The sequence below is a fragment of the Girardinichthys multiradiatus genome, chromosome Y (assembly GCF_021462225.1).
Source record: "Girardinichthys multiradiatus isolate DD_20200921_A chromosome Y, DD_fGirMul_XY1, whole genome shotgun sequence".
In the NCBI taxonomy this organism is placed as follows: Eukaryota; Metazoa; Chordata; class Actinopteri; order Cyprinodontiformes; family Goodeidae; genus Girardinichthys; species Girardinichthys multiradiatus.
The window spans coordinates 23,202,714-23,217,851 of NC_061818.1; the positions used below are offsets into that span (position 1 = coordinate 23,202,714).

General features: G+C 37.8%; 1 long non-coding RNA gene across 1 annotated transcript; it reads right to left on the reverse strand.

Moving 5' to 3' along the window:
* Nucleotides 1-3,511: 3,511 nt before the first annotated feature.
* On the reverse strand, nt 3,512-4,232 carry LOC124864108. The gene is made up of 3 exons (XR_007037261.1): nt 4,145-4,232; nt 3,671-3,752; nt 3,512-3,595 (listed from the first exon to the last, which is right to left on the reverse strand). It is a non-coding gene; the product is annotated as an uncharacterized LOC124864108 (long non-coding RNA).
* Nucleotides 4,233-15,138: the final 10,906 nt, after the last annotated feature.

Here is a 15,138-nt window from a genome sequence, read left to right on the forward strand (position 1 = left end):
CCATGAATAGTAAATGAAAAACTCATTAAGTAAATATCAAATGGAAAACGTTACGCAAATTTCATCGCAGAAGATGAGACCACAAAGATTTAAATAAAGACTGAAGGAAGAGTACTGTGGTGTGCCAAAGTGGTTTTTCTTTTGAAGTGATTTCACTGCTGGGGCTGTTTCATAACTGCTTGTAAGAACAAAAAAGTTAGTTAGTTAGATCCTTGTCATTCAGATATCTTCTGTTATACCTTCAAAGTGCAAGAACACAGCAACATCATATAAACCCAAAATGTCTTCTATTATGTTGGATCCTTATCTTGTGTTGTGAGTTTTGGATAAGCTGCAACAGAAAGGTAATTTCCTGTTATGAGTCTTGTCTCTGCCTCTAATACTTGTTTTTTCATTTGAAACAGAAACTTAAAGCTAGAAAAGTTTCTGATCATAGTGCCATCTTTCAGAAGTGTGCTGGCTCCCCTGCATTGCTTTTGGTGAATACCGTTGGCGACTGCAGGCTTCTTATTGCCCCTCAAAAAAGGGCAGATTCATGGAGTGAACAACTAATAGTTTACCTGTTGCCAGATTCTCCCACCTGAGCTGCGGATCTCTGTGGCACCTCCAGAGTCAACATGGGCCACTTGGCTGCTCCTCTAGCCTGATATGTCACATTAGGTGTACAGCCATGTCTTGGTAGGTTTGTTGTTTAGGCTTAGAGATTTTTCCTTTGAAGTGATTTCACTGCTGGGGCTGTTTCATAACTGCTTGTAAAAACAAAAAAGACTGCCTAGAATAGTTAGATCCTTGTCATTCATATTTCTTTTATCAGGGGTGAAAGTAGATTTAAATTCTTGCCGATACTCATGGGCAGAGCTAGAGGGGGAGCTGGGGAGGTACTGGGGGCATATATGCATGCATATATATATAATATGTGTGTGTCCAAGTCCAAGCTCAAACTAATTAAAATGTATCAATATTTTACTTTACTGTAGGCTGTCTGTATAAGGCAGAAAGCTGCCATGTATGAAACAATGATGAACCATTTTCTGATACTTAACTTTTCTTCTTCAGTTTCCGTCTTTTGTTTGAGCAAAGAAGTTATTGTTCTCTGCATTGTGGTCAAGTTTTGATTTCATTTAAATTACAAATTTGACAGTTTTTATTTAAAAGTCTGTAGATGGTAAGTGATTTATTGTTCGTCCTGTCCTAATGCAAGGGGCGTTTTTGCATGTCTGTGCACCACCTGTGTAAAATTTCCCAGGCTATTAAATCAAACGCACCAATCTCCTTGGCAACAGTTCTGTTTTGGAGGTAAGCGCGCATGCGCTCTCGTGTAGTGTATGTCAAATCTCTGGTCATACGCGCTGTTTTCGAGCTGTACTGTGTTGTAATTCAACAAAATAACATGAAGCACAACAAGTTTCTCTCCCTTTGTTTTTAACTGGGGTATTTAGCAGCGAGCAGACGGACATTAAACGTAGCGGTGCTCGTTTTAAACGCTGGCCGTTCACAAAAGCCTCGAGCTCCGAGGGGAGAGAAGGAAAGCAAGAGCACTGAGACACCAGCATAGCTGAACATTTCAGAAACTATTTGAAATGAGGGGAAAAAAGCTATATTTATGTTTTAGACTGGCTTTTGGTAGCGGATCTAATCTTCTTTGTGTGCTTGTGAATTTTTGCAGCCATAACTGGTTCTGGATGACGGCTTCATAGCAGACAGCCGTTCTTCCCTCTTCCCGGTACTGTGTACCGGACCGTACCGGCTCACTTTCACCCCTGTCTTTTATACCTTCTAAGTGGAAGACCACAGCAACAACATAAAGACCAAACATTGCTTTTACTATGTTGGATCCTTATCTTGTATTGTGAAATTAGAAATTTCTGATCAGTGTTAGAGTTAGACACACTGATAAACTCAGAAAAGGTATGAAGACAAGAGAATCAAAGTTGTCTTTGGCTAGCCAGGGAGAGAAAGTCCGCCCCTAATCAATGATTTACTGTCCTCTCTGAGGAGCTGCACACCGAACCAGCCTTTTATTGATTAAAGGAAGAAAACACTCATGTTACAGCATCGTGGGTGTGACAACACAAAGTTTCACAAATACAAGTTCTACTTATTAAAACTGGTTCTATCCAGATACTGATACAGCTCACACGTCCACACCTGGCACTCAAGGACGCGAAGATTGGCTGGGGTGCGAACAGCCCTCTTCCCAGAACACCCACGCACACACACAAGTTCCTGCTCAGCCTGCTTAGCAATCACCCAAATGCAACTCTAAGACAAGATGACAATTCTGTTAATAGTTCATAAAATACTCAAATGTGAAAAGTATTCAAACCACTTTTATCAAAGTTCACCAAACTACATAAATGAAAATGTCTTTTAATGATAAATCATAAGGATAAAGAACCTTTTTAAACTAAGCAATGATAATTTATGAACAGATCTTCTAACACAGTGCCATCTTTCACAAGTGTGCTGGCTCCCCTGCATTTCATTTAGTGAATCTCAAATGTGACTTTAGGCTTTCTTGTTGCCCCTCCAAAAAGCCCAGATTCATGGAGTGAACAACTAATAGTTCACCTGTTGCCAGATTCTCCCACCTGAGCTGTGGATCTCTGTGGCACCTCCAGAGTTACCATGTGCCTCTTGGCTGCTCCCCTTGCTCAGTCTGCCAGTTTAGGTGGACGGCCATGTCATGGTAGGTTTGTTGTTTTGCCCAACTCTCTCCATTTTTAAATAATGGACTAAACAGCTCCCAGTGAGTTAATCAAAGCATGAAATATTGTTTTCTAACAAATTTCAGCTTTAAACGTTTCCACAACATTATCCCTGCTGTGTTCCTTGCTCTTTATGATGTTTTTTTGTTATTAAAAATTATCTACCAAAACTCTGAGGCCTCCACAGAACAGCTGTATTTGTACTAAGAATACATTACATAGGTGGACTCAACCAATTTAGAAACCTTTGAAGGCAACTGGTTGCCCTATATTTTTTAGGGGTGTCAGAGTATAAAGGGGTGAATACACATGTAATACCACACTTTCACTTTTATTTTTAAATAACCATGTATAATTTACCTTCCACCTCACAACTGTGCTTTGTGTTGATGTATCACAAAGATCCCAATAATATTCTGAGGATTAAAAATTTTACTTCTAAAGTGACAAAATGTGAATACCTTTAAGGTGTGAATATTTTAGTACTTTACAGTATTTGTTATGTTTTGCGATTGATTAACAATGTAAATTTGGGTGAGGAATAGTTGATTACTTCATTCAGAACAGATTTAAAATGGCTATAATCCAAAGATCAAGAAATAACAAAGTAACAAACTAGGATTACATCATTTAATAGTTTTTTTTCTTCCTACTGACGTTTTTAATCTTAAAGGTCTATAGATGCAGCACGTTATGATGATGAATCCCTCCAACAAGTGCAGCTGTTGAACAGAAACCCACACATAGAACTGAAGGTTTGGTAGCAATAAGCAGCAAAAAAGCCATTTATTGATTATGTTCTTTACCTTAGAAATGTTTCCTGTTTTAGCTGCTTTCCTGCAGCTTATTGTAAAGTTCCTGGACCATCTTGAGCTCTGCTGAAACATCTAAGAACACAGTATTAATTAGGTTTTCCTGTGGAAAAACTATTTAAAATTTTATTATAAGATCTGACACTTTACCTGGGATTGAGTGTTCATCAGTCTTGAGTGAGAGCTCAATAGATTCCTTCATGGTATTCTCCAGCCTATACAATACTTCTATCTGATTTGGGATAAAAACCTTTATCACTTGATTCAAAGTGAAACGTTTTTTCATGATAAACTGACACATGGGATTGTCGTCGTAGTTTGCTGGAACCTTCTTTCCAAGCAGCTTAGTGAAGCGTAGGAGTATTTTTACTAAGAGATCAAGATTTGTACATAACTATATTATCTCTATCATATGAAGAATTTATCTCCACTGATCAACTGATTGTATAAGCATGGGATGATTCCTCAAGACAAGTAAGAAGTGAGAAGAAACAGAAACAAGAAACAGAAGGAGTTTTTCACAGCATTATATGGATCAATGTATGGATATGGTAGCAGAGTGCAGAGTACTGATATAATAATAATAATTTATGTTTCACTTTTAGTATATTAAAAGTAACAAACCATCAAGTTGCCCAGTTGTTTCTTCATGGCATCTTTAGCACTTTCAAACATGTTGTTCTTTGATCCATGAACATGTTTCTCTATAGTTACCCTCATGTTCTGCAGTGTACCTTCTCCTGTAAATACTGCAGCTTCTGGAAAACAGAACAATGAAGTGTTAGGTGTTAAGAAACAATAATAAAGAATATTTGTGTGCCAGTTTAATGATTTTAATTCATTATAATTGTCTTACTTTTATACCAGTCTTGCATAGTTTCCTCAGCTGTCTTTGTTAGACACTTGTAGATATTTGTATATACTTTTCCCCAGGTTTGCATGAGAAATATAAAAACAATCTTATACTTAACACCAATGAATGATTCATAAAATGTTAGCCCATCAGAAGTTACATTTATATATGTATTTACCTATTAGATCTTTTGTTTTGAAATCTCAGTTTTAGCCATTCAAATTATTTTTTCATTATTTTACAATGTTGTACTTTCTCATTAATTACTTCTGACTTGAGAAAAACCAGCTGCAGTTTAACATTTTTGTACGTCTGCTTCAGTCCTTCAGTGCCAAGTGAAAACATATTGATCACTCCATTGAATGGACCACATTGTCCTTCATTTCTGAAACATTTTAACATTTTAAAGTCATTCATGATGTCAGAATACCCCCGACGTTGTTGTGCACTGGTCAAAGAATTTTCATGTGTTAGAATGGTCCAGTCAAAGTCTGGAGCCAAATCTAACTAAAGAATCTGTGTCAAGTCCTGAAAACTGTTCTTCATAGATGCTCTTCATCAAATCTAGCTGAGCTTGAGGTGTTTTGCAAACAAAGAGCTAAATATTCACTGTCTAGATGTTCAAAACTGATAGATGAACTGGAACAGATTTGCTGCTATATTTGCAGTGAAAGGTGGTTCTACAAAATATTGCCTCAAGGGGGGTGAACACAAATGCACACTACACTTTCAGATTTTTAATTTAAAAAAAAAAATATATATAATGCTTCTATTCATTTAACCTCAGAAAAAATGTGTTTTCCTTTATTGTCTTAGTTTGTCTCTTTAAAATTTGCAGTCGTAACACACAAAAAAAATAAAGAAAAGTTCAAGGAGTAGAAATACTTTTCAATTCAATTCAGTTCAATTCAATTCAATTTTAAATTATATAGCTCCAACACATGTCATCTCAAAGCACTTTACAAAGTTAGTTCAATTGAATCTTACAGATTTCAAGTCAGGTAAATACATTCCAATTAATCCTAACCATCAAACAGTGCAATCTGATTAACTTTATTATTCAAATTGATTAAAAGGTTTTCCATCTATGGAAACCCAGCAGATTGCATCGAGAGAACAGAGCAGAGACAGAAAAAGAACACAGAAGCACTGATCCAGGAGTACTTTCTATGGTAAGGAAAAGTAAAATGTTAATGGATGTAGCTCCTTTAGTGGTTTCTTCTTGGGAGAAAGAAAAACAGATAAAAGTTTTCAAGTTTAGAGAATGAAAGAGAGCACATAGAGTTAGTCGCAGTAACAGCTTAGTCAGTAGCTATCTCTAGGAGAAAAATAGGGTTAAACATTAAAAGATAGAGCCAAGTGTATCATCAATAGATGGTGAGCATTAAACGTTGTTGGCAGCAGAGGTTTGGATGATGAAGGGGAAAGAAACACAATTATTTCCCTCCACTGTGTTTTTCTGTGATAATGAGGAAATTAACAGTGGAACAGATTGTTTAAAGGTTGTTACAGCATTGTCTGATAATGATCTAATATAATGATCTACTTTTGCAAAGCATTGTTTTAAAAAGGTCTTTTGTGTTTTTTAAAAGCTCTTATGGAAAGGTTTTTCTGAATTCCTCATCAATGCTGTTATTCAAAGAGGAAGTGACATGTTGAGGTTAATTTCTTTCCCATTTTTGGGTTTGCAAATGTTGCCATTTTCTACTGCGTTTTTCAGTTGCCTATGATAACCCCGGCCATTCTTTCTCTAAGGAAGTCACATAAAAAACAAGAATTAATATAATCTAATACAAAAAGCAACAAAAAAAAAATAGAATACATTCACATGCCGCTCTGGAATTCACACTTTTTCACAAGACTGTGAAACAAATTAACTCATCTGTGTGATGAGTCCTCGATCTGGGCTAGGTGCATTAATACACACACACACACACACACATACACATATATATATATCAGAATCAGAATCAGAATCAGAAAAGCTTTATTGCCAAGTACGTTTTTGGACATACAAGGAATTTGTTTTGGCGTAGTCAGTGCAATACAATACAAATTAAACAGTATAAACATATCTACAATATAATATAAATATATGTGCACAGTTTTAAGTGAGTGATATATATATATATATATATATATACACTGCTCAAAAAAATAAAGGGAACACTTAAACAACACAATATAACTCCAAGTAAATCAAACTTCTGTAAAATCAAACTGTCCACTTAGGAAGCAACACTGATTGACAATCAATTTCACAGATGTTGTGCAAATGGAATAGACAACAGGAGGAAATCTTTGGTGATTAGCAAGAAACACTCAATAAAGGAGTGGTTCTGCAGGTGGGGACCACAGACCACTTCTCAGTACCTATGCTTTCTGGCTGATGTTTTGGTCACTTTTGAATGTTGGTGGTGCTTTCACACTCGTGGTAACATGAGACGGACTCTACAACCCACACAAGTGGCTCAGGTAGTGCAGTTCATCCAGGATGGCACATCAATGCAAGCTGTGGCAAGAAGGTTTGCTGTGTCTGTCAGCGTAGTGTCCAGAGCCTGGAGGCGCTACCAGGAGACAGGCCAGTACACCAGGAGACGTGGACGAGGCCGTAGGAGGGCAACAACCCAGCAGCAGGACCGCTATTTCTGCCTTTGTGCAAGGAGGAACAGGAGGAGCACTGCCAGAGCCCTGCAAAACGACCTCTAGCAGGCCACAAGTGTGCATATGTCTGCACAAACGGTTAGAAACCGACTCCATGAGGATGGTATGAGGGGCTGACGTCCACAAATGGGGGTTGTGCTCACAGCCCAACAATGTACAGGACGCTTGGCATTTGCCAGAGAACAAAGGATTGGCAAATTCACCACTGGCGCCCTGTGCTCTTCACAGATGAAAGCAGGTTCACACTGAGTACATGTGACAGACGTGACAGTCTGGAGACACCGTAGAGAGTGATCTGCTCCCTGCAACATCCTTTAGCATGACCGTTTTGGCAGTGGGTCAGTAATGGTGTGGGGTGGCATTTCTTTGGAGGGCCGCACAGCCCTCGATGTGCTCGCCAGAGGTAGCCTGACTGCCATTAGGTACCGAGATGAGATTCTCAGACCCCTTGTGGGACCATATGCTGGTGTGGTTGGCCCTGGGTTCCTCCTAATGCAGGACAATGCTAGACCTCATGTGGCTGGAGTGTCAGCAGTTCCTGCAAGATGAAGACATTGAAGCTATGGACTGGCCCGCCCCTTCCCCAGATCTGAATCCGATTGAGCACATCTTGGACATCATGTCTCGCTCCATCCACCAACGTCACGTTGCACCACAGACTGTCCAGGAGTTGGTGGATGCTTTAGTCCAGGTCTGGGAGAAGATCCCTCAGGAGACCATCCAGCGTCTCATCAGGAGCATGCCCAGGCGTTGTAGGGAGGTCATACAGACACGTGGAGGCCACACACAATACTGAGCCTCATTTTGACTTGTTTTAAGGACATTACATCAAAGTTGGATCAGCCTGTAGTGTGTTTTTCCACTTTAATTTTGTGTGTGACTCCAAATCCAGGCCTCCATTGGTTAATAAATTTGATTTCCATTGATGATTTTTGTGTGTTTTTGTTGTCAGGACATCCAACTTTGTGGAGAACAAAGTATTCAATGAGAATATTTCATTCAGTCTCAATAAATGCTTCAAGATTTGCATGCAGAGACACCACTAGTCTCTCTGGGAACAATTCACATAAGTTATATTTGTTTCCTAGTGAGTCTTGTCTAGCTTAGTAAAGGTAAGTTGCTACAACTGGTATTATCATTATTCTGTCTGAATACTAAGCACAATTTTCTTAGCAAAAAAATGAAACCACAAAGATTCAAATGAAAAACATACGAACAGTCCTGTTGTCTGTCAAAGGGGCTTTTCCTTTAAGGTGATTTCATTGCAGGAGCTGTTTTATAACTCATTGTATTAAAAAACAAAACACCTTCAAATTGCCAGACCAGCACCATTATGAAGACCTAAAATGTCTTTTACTATGTTGGATCCTCTCTTGGTTGTATTGTGAGTTTCTTTTAAGCTGCAGCAGAAAGGAAATTTGAGTCTGGTCTCTACCTCTATTACTTGTTTTTCCAGGTGTGGTGAAACTGTTAAACAACCCACTGAGCACCAGATTTCATTTCAACAATGGAACAACACATAGACTCCAATAGACACAAATTAATGTTTCTGTATCCAGCTGACAGACAGAGTTAAGAAATTTAACAGCAGATGGCTCCTGTACATAAAAATATCATATCATTTCATATCATGATCCCTAAAGCTTGCTGACTGTATTACCCAGAAGGTCAAGATTTTAAGCCCTGTGTCAGACACACTCTGCAAGCTCACTCTCATGCATTCAGAACAGCAAGTTACCAGGAGTATGAAGCAGCCAAGTACAGTTTTTGTAGAACTGTCAAAGATGCAAAATTGGCATAAAGGCAATGGATGGAGGACCATTAATATACGGTTGGTGCCGGTCACAGGAACATTTTGCCCAGTAAAGCAACTGACACAAAATACTTTTCTGCATGGATCTTCAAGGTGTTTTCACATCAGTTTTTAACCTGTTCCTCTCACAACTTACAGTTCAACCTGCTTTAAACTCACCAGCATCATTTCTGTCCCGAGAATGACTACAGACCAGTGGGAATCACACCAGTCATAATGAAGTTATTAGGGTTTGTGGTGCTGGCCTATAGCCAGAAGAATATATCTGTGTCACTCGATTCCCTTCAGTCAGAATATTGCTCACACAGGAGTACAGAAAATGCAAATTCTTCAGCCAAAAAGACAATTAGTGACAAGTTATTTTTAAACTACAGTTCAGATTTTCACACTCACCAACAAAGCGGATGGACGTAATCATACTCTCCGCAAATTGTTGTACGTTCTGCCTGACTGATGACATCTTGTGAGGATGGGATGCAAGATATCAAACACTGTGACCCACACTGGTAACCCTCAAGGCTGTGCCCTCAGCCAAGATGACAAGCTGAATCTTAATTTCTAACCAGCAATAATTCTAGCATCTACCGCACCATTTTTGTACCTTTGAAGTTAAGATACCACATTTGCACTTGTAGTACAGAAATAGCAGGATGTCCGTAAGGGAGATGAGGAACTGAGTTCAATTTTTTATTTGTTAGAGAAGTGCTTCTATAGGTGATGACAATTGTAAAGTAGTGTAGCTTAACAGTGTGCCTGTTGTGGTACAGTTAGATAACATTGCATGTCACTGTTTTTATTCCTTTGGTTGTAGACCACTATATATCCCAATTTTAGTCTGGAGGTCTAAGGGATAATGCAGACTTTGTTCAGACATTTGTTTCAGCCACAAACTGTTCAATAGAAGCTCCTGAGCAAAGTGTTCTCAGTAGGTGGAATATCATGGCAACTGATACAGCAGGAAATCCCATCATTTTGGGGCTTCTTAAGGATTTTAGTTTTGTTTGCATCACACAACCCTGCCCTAGGTATGAAAGTCATACTATAGTCTATCAAACAACAAAAAACCTGAAAATAATAACTGTTACTGATCCCCGTAGGGACTCCTAGGTTACGACTATAACAACAGAATACATGGTGTAAATGGTAGCTTTACAGTTTGGACTATGCATATACAGGTCCTTCTCAAAAAATTTAAATCACAAAATTTTAACGGTAATAAAATATGCCTATGTGAGCGAAAAGAAATGTATGCTATTCCTGATAATTGCCTGTTTCTAGCAGTAAGTTAAAGACAAATGTGAAATGAAATGTACAATTAAAATAAAATGTATTATCTAATTAAGCTTTGGTCCTTAAAAATCTTAGATTCAGTTAAACACTTTAAATTTATGTTAAAGCTGTGAAATAAGGATGAAAAAAAATACCAGTTCTATATTAGAGTGCAGTCTTTCAAATTTTATTGTTTAGTATGCCATATCAAGCATGTATATTCAGTTAAAATGTACACAGTGAAAAATAAATGGAAGATTACTAAAATATTAACTGTATGACACTGATGTAACACAAGAAAATATGTTCCCTAAAAAAACCTACCCGCATTTATTTATTTCTTTGATTGTTCCACATTTTTAATGAAAAGCTTCTGTTGAATAAATGCACTTTTAACGAAAGTCAAACTTGAAGAAATAAATTCATAAATTTATACATTAAAGTTTAATATATAAACGTAACACAGTGTATATCAACTCAGTTCAATGTTTTCATTACATGAACTAAATAAAAAACAAAAGTTAAAATTAAATATTCACTTAATCATTTCTCTATTATTCTGACTACAGAACAGAGAAAAGAAAGCAGAGTGATTGTCATTGTTTCCGTCTCACTTTCATCACATTTACATTCTACAATAAGTGTCTGACATGAAAATTACTACTGTAATCAGTAAAAAGGATATAAAGCTAAAATATTTATTTTAAACATTTTCTGTGTCTTAAACAAATTTTACACACAGCATAGTGGCAAATAATATTCTAGGAAACTTGGTTTGAAATGAGTGTGAACCACACATCTAGAAATAAATTGTGGCAAAGAACCAGCTGCAGATGCAGCATGCTCCATGATGATGAAACCCTGGATATAGAAAAGCTGTTGAATTGAAAGGTAATATATTTAAAAGATGTGGTAACAATGACCAAACAAGTTTACAAAAACATCATTTACAGATTATGTGCTCAAAAGACTTACCTATTTTAGCTGCTTTTTAGCAACTCATCATGGAGATTTTGGACCATTGTGAGTTCTGTTGAAACATCTAAAAACACAGTTTTAATTAGGTATTTCTGAGACTAGTATTTACAATTTTGACTTTTTTTGAAGGGCTGAAACTTTACCTGGAATTGAGGTGCCATCAGTCTTGAGTGAGAGCTCAATGGATTCCTTTATGGTATTCTCCAGTTTCTCCAAGATATCCATCTAATTTGGCAATAAATGCTTTATCACTTATCAGAGTAAAAAGCTGATTTAAAATTAACTCATGCATGTAAATGTAGTTATGGTTTCTAGAAAAATGTTTCCACATGGTTTAGCAAAGAAGCTTACTTAAAGGCTTATCTAACCATATCTTCTCTATCACAGCAAGACTTTATCTTGAATGTTTGTATTTGCCTGTTAATGAAAATGTTGTGCCTTCGTTTATGACCTGATACTCTGTTTGACCAGATAAAGGTAGTCAAACCCTCTTCTTGTTTTCCTATTGCAGGTTTAATTTATGGCATGGTTCAGGGCAGATGGCTCTGAGAAATGGCTCCTCAGGGCTGAAGTATAAAATGAGATTTATGCCACACTGTGCAGTGGGTGATCTCTACACACTGTTGCATTCTCCTTGCTGGAGCTGAGACTGGGGTACTGTTCCTTTGTTCCTTTAAAAAGGAACTGGCTCATAATAAATTCTTCGGGTTTGATTTATATGGCATGCTTTGGTATTCAGTTGTACAGGATACATGAAAAAATAAAGCTGCCCTCCATGATGTTGAGCCATTTTGTTGAAAGCTTGAGCCGTTCTAACTGCGCATGTGCTTTAAAAAGGGGACTGACAGAATAAACTGGTGTGACTTAAAGAACAACCGATGCACTCAGAAGTAGGATCATTCCTTGTATATGCTGATATAGTAACAGAGTTGAGAGTTGGATATGAGAGAAAAACATTTTTATATTCATTTTAATGTATTAAATGTAACACACCATCAAGCTGAGAAGCTGGCCTAACAAGACATATTTAGCCCTTTCAAACATGGTGTCCTTTGATTCATGGACGTGTCTCTCTATAGTTTTCCTCATGTTTTGCAATAAACCAGTTCCTGAAAATCCTGCTGCTTCTGCAAAATAGAATATTAAAGTGTGTTTTAAAACAAAATAACAAGGAATGTATGTGTGTAGTATTTTAATGACTTTATATCATATTAGCCAGTCTCACTGTCATAGCACGCTTGCATGATTTCCTCAACTTTCGTTGTTAGACTCTTTGTTAGGTATTATTTAGTCAACTCAGAGGTAAGAACGATACAGTCATAGTTACTTGCAGCAAGGGTAGCCCACTTTGCAGTGAAACTACAAAGTTTTTGACACCCTATCTCTTTATTTGTATGCACAGTTCAACAGACAGTTCAGACAGGGTGTGTATGTGTGTGAGACGGAAAGGAGGCTGGTTCTCACAGAGATAACAATGATCTCACACACACAGGGAGGAAGGCATAATGCAGGTGCCTTGCAACACAAAGTTTTTACATGAGTGATAACAAGTTTTTGCACCCATCCAACAGTCCCTCCTTTTATCACAAGTAAAAACATTTAATATAAAAACGAATAAAAAAATACTTTGTATGAGCAAAAACCCACGGACAGTAAACAGATTATATTTTGTGGGAAATACTCATACGGCCCCGCCGCCCTCGGCAACCATTAAAAGTTAAATGTTGATTAATACTTGAAATCATAAAAATAAAAGAATAATACTTGAAATCATAAAAATAAAAGAATAATATTTGAAAACATAAAAATAAAAGAATAATATTTGAAAACATAAAAATAAAAGAATAATATTTGAAAACATAAAAATAAAAGAATTTAAAAATCTGCCCTGTTTATGTCATCATTGTACTTTTTCTCATTTCACTTAAGCAACAACTTCTTTCAATTTTCTGCTGTAAGGTCATTTTATGAAATACAATGTATGAGTACACTCAGGCTTTTGATGTGATTTATTTACAACATGTCATCATAATCGTCCCCTTCATTTTCGTGCATTTCTACCTGGTTCAGTGTTGCATATGCCACCGTGACTGACTGAGTTACTATTCTTTGTACCATGCATTTGCAACATGGGATAATACATATTGACAGGAGACACAGAAGGCCCATGCACGCTATTACTGCAACTAAGAGAACCTTAAACAGATTTATCCATCCCCCTGTGAGCATCCAATCTAACCAAGAAGAGTTAGGATCTGGGTGGTCATGTGTCATGACATTTTGCAGATTCCGTAGGTTGTTTAATGCTCCCGTTATGTTTGCAGAGTGTATATTATCTGGGATATATGTGCAACAGGTGTTATTCAATAGAACACAAACACCCCCCGTTGATGCTGTTAGAATATCCAAAGCCATGCGGTTCTGAATTATCATGGCTCGCATAGCGCTCATTTCTGTGTTTTGACCCTCTTCTACTATTATGGAGTTATTTAGAAACAATCCAAATCGATAACTTAAAGTTTCCACGCGCAGCATTAATTTGCCCACACCTAACCAGGGTAAGAGAGATAATAATGTTTTATCATCTTTAGACCAAAGTTTAAATTCATCTGGGACATTTGTTCCCCAAATGAGGTCATGTGGTTTAACATCTATTTCCCTTTTTGATCTCCTATGTGGTATAACTATAGTCTGCTTACTAAGTACCACAGTGTGATCTGATGTGAAAACTGGGGCACATACACCATACCAACTGGGTGGAAGTACATAAGCGTTATTATCACATAACCATGCCACCCCTTCTATCCAGTATGTGCCGTTTCCGGGATTATCCCTGTAAGTGTAGAAGTAGTTACATTTCGTAGTATTCCCTACAAAATGAGTATAATTCCTTGTAATATTTTGTCTTATGCAGTGTCTATGGTTTCCGGGGTCTGTTACATATGCTTTGAATGGTTCTGATTTCCCTGTAATGTTGAGAGGTTGCCATTGTTTTCTGTCGCAAGTGCAGTTTTCTGGGTCACAACTGTAATTTAATCTCTGGTTACTGAAAGATTGGTCTGGCATAAGAAAGAACTTTTTATTTGTATATCCTATCAGGCCCATTGATATGAGATACTTGTCTCGGTGAGGTTCATAGCTTTGACATATATGGTGGGGCCTCGGGAATGCACGGGCATTATAGAACACACATAACAATCAGTTTTATTTTGAGTTTTAACTGTGTCATTCACATAACGATACCAGTAATTTTGCAGAAATGGGTTTGCGTCATGTCCTTCCGTCAGTGGTCTGAGATGGGTCCCGTCTGATGTCCATCTCTTCTGGTTCGGTATCACCTCCTGTGGATCCTGCTTTAGATAGAGAAAGAGTCCTGCTACCAGAATTAAGCTCAGGCTTATCAGTCCTGTCCACATGTTACAGAGAGCCATTTTATAATTGGGCGCAGATCAGCTGTTTTCTTCACCGGTTTGAGACGCTGGGCCATATGGGTCCTCCAACTCCTTTGAACCCGGACTTCCTTCTGCTACCCCGTCGGTTGATCTGGCTCCTGTAACGGCAAAACTGGCTTACAGTGGCTTTTATGGATCCAGGAAGGCCTCTCTGCTATTTTCAGAGCTGTGGGCGTTGTCAGGAGTATTTGAAACAGCCCTTTCCACCAAGGAGTGCTCCAATTCTTCCGGTGGAGTGTCTTAATCAGGACCAGGTCTCCAGGCCTCAGGTCATTCTGTGGGATAGGAGCAGAGATTATCGGCAGACCACTGGACATTTGTGTTTCTTTTGTCTGCAACATTTTATTCATCCACTCAGCTAATGAAGTTTCCTGTTGTGCTTTCTATATTTCATTCATGTCAGAGGGCAGAGAAAACGGTCTGCCATGTACTATTTCTTTGAGAATACAAATTCACATCAGCAACTTGGTGTCACGTGATCTCAGACTCAGAATATAGTGGGTGGAGTTATACAATGATGTACAGTAGGTGGCAAATGGAGTAAGACCAATTTGATTTGGAGTTATTCTCATCCATAATTAACCAGGGA